Source organism: Portunus trituberculatus, chromosome 5, assembly GCF_017591435.1.
Source record: "Portunus trituberculatus isolate SZX2019 chromosome 5, ASM1759143v1, whole genome shotgun sequence".
Classification (NCBI taxonomy): domain Eukaryota; kingdom Metazoa; phylum Arthropoda; class Malacostraca; order Decapoda; family Portunidae; genus Portunus; species Portunus trituberculatus.
In genome coordinates this window covers 10,350,069-10,356,427 of record NC_059259.1, presented here as the reverse complement: position 1 = coordinate 10,356,427, position 6,359 = coordinate 10,350,069, and positions in this window count along the sequence as shown.

The following is a 6,359-nucleotide window of genomic DNA, read 5'->3' as shown; positions in this document are numbered from 1 at the left end:
CACACACACACACACACACACACACACACACACACACACACACACACACACACACACACATACACACACACACTTCTCTTCCTTCCTTCCTTCCTTCCTTCCTTCCTTCCTTCCTTCCTTCCTTCCTTCCTTCCTTCCTTCCTTCCTTCCTCCCTCCCTCCCTCCCTTCCAAACACTACCAAACATAACCAATTCCTACATTTCTCTTCACTTCAGAGCCCCAACACACACACACACACACACACACACACACACACACACACACACACACACACACACACACACACACACACACACACACACACACACACACACACAGGCCCTTTAGTAGTAAGGTAATTGAAGGTAACCTCATATATACAGGTAATAAATATTGTGTTGTTGTTTCTCCTGAAGACAACAAGAGTGTAGTAAGAGTAATAATGTGTATATACTTAGCTCTTAAAGTGTGTGTCTGTGTGTGTGTCTGTGTGTTGGAAGTATTTTTTGTATGATTAAGATCGGTAAGTGACTCCAAATATTTATAGAGTATTTTTGTGGTGTGTCTGTGTGTACGTGTCGGAGATTATTATTGTTATTACTATCACTTATCATTATTATTATTGTTACAAGTGGGTGCTGAAGAATTACCATTTCAGTTCATAGGAAGCCCAGTTATTTATCTCCATGGTGTGCAAATATAATGTTCCAGATTATTTCTATTACTATTACTATTATTAAGAGGCTGCTGGGTAAGACACCTTGGTAGAGTTAAGAGTAGGTGTACATGACTTGTGTGTGTAAGTAAGCATATCCAGCCAGAGACAAATAAAACTATACAAGAACAAGCGACAAGTGAATGCATCTCCTAATTAGTCTTAGTGCTGGGACACATTGTTACCTTGAGATTTGTGTGCCATTAGACCATTTTATTGACATTAGGAAGAGTCTATGGAGGTCACAAGATTAATGGCCACAGTCTTCACTATTTTAACCCCTTCAGTACTGGGACACATTGTTAACTTGAGATTTGTGTGCCATTAGACCATTTTATTGATATTACGAAGGGTCTATGGAGTTCACAAGATTAATGGTCACAGTCTTCACTATTTTAACCCCTTCAGTACTAGGACACATTGTTACCTTGAGTTTTTTGTACCATTAGACCATTTTATTGACATTACGAAGGGTCTATGGAGGTCACAAGATTAATGGCCACAGTCTTCACTATTCTAACCCCTTCAGTACTGGGTCACATTGTTACCTTGAGTTTTGTGTATGATTAGACCATTTTATTGACATCAGGAAGGGTCTATGGAGGTCAGAAGATTAATGGCCACAGTCTTTGCTATTTTAACCCCCCCGACATAGTTTCTGAAGCTGTATAAAATCACCAAATAGTCACCAGAATGAACATGGAAACTCATCCTGGTACTGAAAGGGTTAAAAGTTAGTCTTAAATCATTGCCATTATAAACCATTTGATTTTTCGTGTTTTACTTCATTGTTTACCTTTTTTTTTTTTTTTTTTTTTTTTTTTTTTACACACACACACACACCTAACCAGTTCACAATTTTTCTAGTTTAGCATCTTATTTTTCATGACGTTTGATTGCTTTGGTTCTGTTTTTCACCATTTCATTTACTGTTCTAATCTTATTTACTCACACACACACACACACACACACACACACACACACACAGAACTTTGAAAAGGACATTGTTGAAAAATGTAAGGAACAACCAAATGGAAAAATTTGGCATAAAGAATCAACAGAAAGGTTAAAAGGAGAGAACGGGATGGTGGAAGACCCAAAAAGTATGGTAGAACTATTAAATAATAAATTCCAGGAGGTCTTTACTAAGACTGTCTATATGAAAGAGATTAAAGTAACCAAGCTTGAAATAAAAGAGTTAATGAAGGAACTGGATGAAGAGAAGGCAATGGGACCAGATGAAGTCTCAGGCAGAATACTGAAAGAATGTAGGGAAGAACTAGCAAGTCCTATATACAACATCATAAAATGCTCAATAGAAAATGGAACAGTACCAGTAGAATGGAAAAGAGCTGAGGTGGTTCCCATATATAAGAGCGGAAGGAAGGAAGAACCTTTAAATTACAGACCGGTATCACTAACTAGTGTAATATGCAAGATGTGTGAAAGAATAATAAAGAAACAATGGATCAAGTTCCTTGAAGACAACAAATTAATATCAAATAGCCAATTTGGTTTTAGAAAAAGACGGTCTTGTGTAACTAATTTATTGAGTTTCTATTCTAGAATAGTTGATAGAGTACAAGAGAGAGAGGATGGGTTGACTGCATTTATTTGGATTTAAAAAAGGCGTTTGACAAAGTGCCACATGCAAGATTACTGTGGAAGTTAGAGGAGAAGGGTGGCTTAAAAGGAAGCACATTGAGATGGATAGAAAATTATTTGAGGGGGAGAGAAATAAGGACGGTAGTTAAAGATATGAAGTCCAAGTGGAGAGCAGTAGAAAGCGGAGTGCCACAGGGGTCAGTATTGGCACCAATACTTTTCCTCATTTATATTAACGACATGCCAGAAGGAGTGAACAGCTACATAAATCTGTTTGCGGATGATACGAAACTGTGCAGAGTTATAAAGCAAAAGGAGGATTGTGAAATACTGCAAGAAGACCTAAATAAGATCTGGGAATGGAGTAAGAAGTGGGAAATGGAATTCAATGTGAACAAAAGCCATGTCATGGAAATGGGAAAGAGTGAAAGACGACCCGTGGGAATCTATAAGATGGGAGATGGAGTAGAACTGGAGAAAGTAAAAAAAGGAAAAGGACTTGGGAGTGACGATGGAAGAAAACAATCAACCAGTAAGCCATATTGATAGAATTTTTAGAGAAACATATAATTTGCTAAGGAATATTGGAGTAGCATTTCACTACATGGACAAAGAAATGATGAAGAAATTGATAAGTACTATAATAAGACCCAGATTGGAATATGCAGGAGTAGTGTGGACCCCTCATAAAAGAAACACATAAGGAAGTTGGAGAGACTACAAAAATGGCTACAAGAATGGTTCCAGAATTTAAAGGGATGACATATGAGGAGAGACTAAAGGCTATGGATCTACCAACCCTGGAACAAAGAAGGGAGAGAGGAGATCTGATATAAGTTTATAAATTGATCAACGGAATGGACCAAGTGGATAATGAGAAACTGATCCTGAGAGAAGAATATGACATCCGAAGCACAAGATCGCATAGTAAAAAGCTGAGAAAGGGAAGATAGTCTGAGAGATGTTAAAAAATATAGTTTCCCGCAAAGATGTGTTGAGACGTGGAACAGTTTGGATGAAGAAGTGGTGTCTGCAACGAGTATGCATACTTTTAAAGTAAGATTGGATAAGTGTAGATATGGAGACAGGGCCACACGAGCATAAAGCCCAGGCCCTGTAAAACTACAACTAGGTAAATACACACACACACACACACACACACACACACACACACACACACACACACACACACACACACACACACACAAAGGAGAGGTAACAATTTAAACACAATGAAAAGGATGTCTTGCTTTATAACCCAACAGCAACACACCACAACACCACACCCCAGTATTTACAACCTCCTCCTCCTCCTCCTCCTCCTCCTCAAGGCAGATGAAGGCTTTACAAAATTAGACTATTTACATTGAAGTGTTAAAAAATAGTTTGGTTTCTCTATTGGTCGTTCTATGGCCCTGTGTTCTGAAACGCTCTGCTCTCTCACCATCACTGCTTTCCAAAGGCTCCAGTTAAAGATACTCATGTTCTTAACCCCTTCAGTACTGGGACATATTTCTTCTACCTTGAGTTTTGTGTACCATTAGACCATTTTATTGATATTAGGAAGAGTCTATGAAGGTCAGATGATTAATGGCCACAGTCTTCACTATTTCAATCCCCCACATGAGTTTCTGAAGCTGTAGAAAATCACCAAATAGTCACCAGAAGGAATGTGGAGACTCATGTTTTTTTAGGGTATTTTAAGACAGTCTGGCATGTTTTTAGGGCATTTTAAGATAGTTTGGCATGTTTTTTTTTGGCATTTTAAGATAGTTTAGCATGTTTTTTTTTGACATTTTAAGACAGTTTGGCTATGATAACACCAATTTATTGACATTAGGAAGGTTCTATGGAGGTAAAAAGATTAATGCCCACAGTCTTCACTATTTTAAACTCCCACGGAAGTCTGAAGCTGTGTAAAATCACCAAATATTCACCACAATGAAAAGGGAAATGCATCATGCTACTGAAGGGGTTAAGGGTGTTTTTATGGTTCTGGTGACAGATTGGCAAGATTTCTAGATTAAAAGGAGAAACTGTCATGAATACCCGGCCAGTTGTCTCTGTGGCCTTGGAAAATTGTGGTGGTGAGAGAGCAGAGCGTTTGTGAGTAGGGGTACACCACTGGGATAACTCTTCAATATGGGGGAGAGATTTGGTCACTCTTAGGGAGAAATATGATAGTTAGAGAGACAAAGAAGGAAAGAAAGGGGGTGATAGGGGGAAAGAAATGTTGATAGGGGGAAAAAATAGAGAGAGAAAAGAAAGAAAAGAAAATGATGGTAATTGTACTAGGGGAAAAAAAAAAAAAGATATTAATAGAGAGAGAGAGAGAGAGAAATGAAAGAAAGAAGGATGGTAACTGTACTAGGGAAAAAACTGAAATATTAACTGAGAGAAATGAAAGAAAAGAAAAGAACTGTATTAGGGAAAACAAAGAAGAGAGAGAGAGAGAGAGAGAAACAAGGATGGTTATAGTAGGAGAAAAACATTGAGAGAGAGATGGAGAAATGATAAAGAAGGATGGTGATAGGAAAGAAATATTGATGGAGATACAGTGAGAGAAATTAAAGAAAAGACAAGAATAACACAGAGGAAGACAAAGATGAAAACAAATACTCGAGGAAGACAGAGATGAAGACAAGATGACACAGATGAAGACAAGATGACAGATGAAGACAGAGATGAAAACAAAAATTGTAGAGGAAGACAGATGAAAACAAGATGGCAGATCAAAACATGACACAGAGGAAGACAGAGATGAAAACAAGGTGACACAGAGGAAAACAGAGATGAAAACAAGAAGACAGATGAAAACAACATGACACAGATGAAGACAGAGATGGTGTAGGCACTGTAGAGGAAGACAGATGAAGACAAGATGGTGTAGAGGAAGACAGAGATGAAGACAAGATGGTGTATAGGATAATGCAACAATTAGTACATTATTTCACTAAAAAGAAAATACTACAGCGTTTTATACAACCAACGCAACGACAAACAATTCTCTACGTGATTAAAAAAAAAAATAGTGACCGTGTTATTTCACTATCTGAAGTCACAATTACAATGAAAGAAAGAAGTTAAGACATTGATACAAACAGAAAAATTATAAAAATTCTAAAAAAAAAAAAAAAAAAGAAATGTGTCATATATGAGTGAGACCCTGTTATTTCACAATCTCAAGGCAAATTAGGATGAAAGAAAGAGATAAAGGCATTGACACATATAGAAAATTGACAATTATAAAAAAAAATGTGTGTGTCCATTAATTTATGAGTGAGACCCTGTAACTTCACCATCTCAAGTCACAATAACAATGAAAAGAAACGGAGACTAAATCATTGACACAAATAGAAAAATTAAATAATTCTAAAAAAGTGTGTGTGTGTGTGTGTCTATTGATTTATGAGTGACACTGTTACTTCACAATCTCAAGGCAAATTAAGATGAAAAAAAGAGATAAAGCCACTGATACAAATAGAAAAATAACAAATTCTAAAAAAAAAAAAAAAAAAAAAAAAAAACTATGTGTGTGTGTCTGTCTGTAAGTGTGTGGGTTTCAGTGTTTGATCTGGTGCAGTCTCTGAGGAGACAGCCAGACGTTATCCTACGGAACGAGCTCAGAGCTCATTATTTCCGATCTTGGGCTAGGCCTGAGACCAGGCACACACCACACACCGGGACAACAAGGTCACAACTCCTCGATTTACATCCCGTACCTACTCACTGCTAGGTGAACACCACCTACACATCAAAGGAGACTCACCCAAATATCTCCACCCAGCCGGGGAATCAAACCCCGGTCCTCTGGCTTGTGAAGCCAGCGCTTTAACCACTGTGTGTGTGTGTGTGTGTGTGTGTGTATTGATTTATGAGTGGCCCTGTTACTTCACAATCTCAAGTCACAATTACAATGAAAAGCAAAGGAGACTAAATAACTGATAAAAATAGAAAATGCTGAACTTCTAAAAAAAGAAGTTGTGTGTGTACTGATTTCAGAATGATTGACAGTCACAGTCTTAAGTCACAATTACAACCCAAAAAATCAGTTTGTGT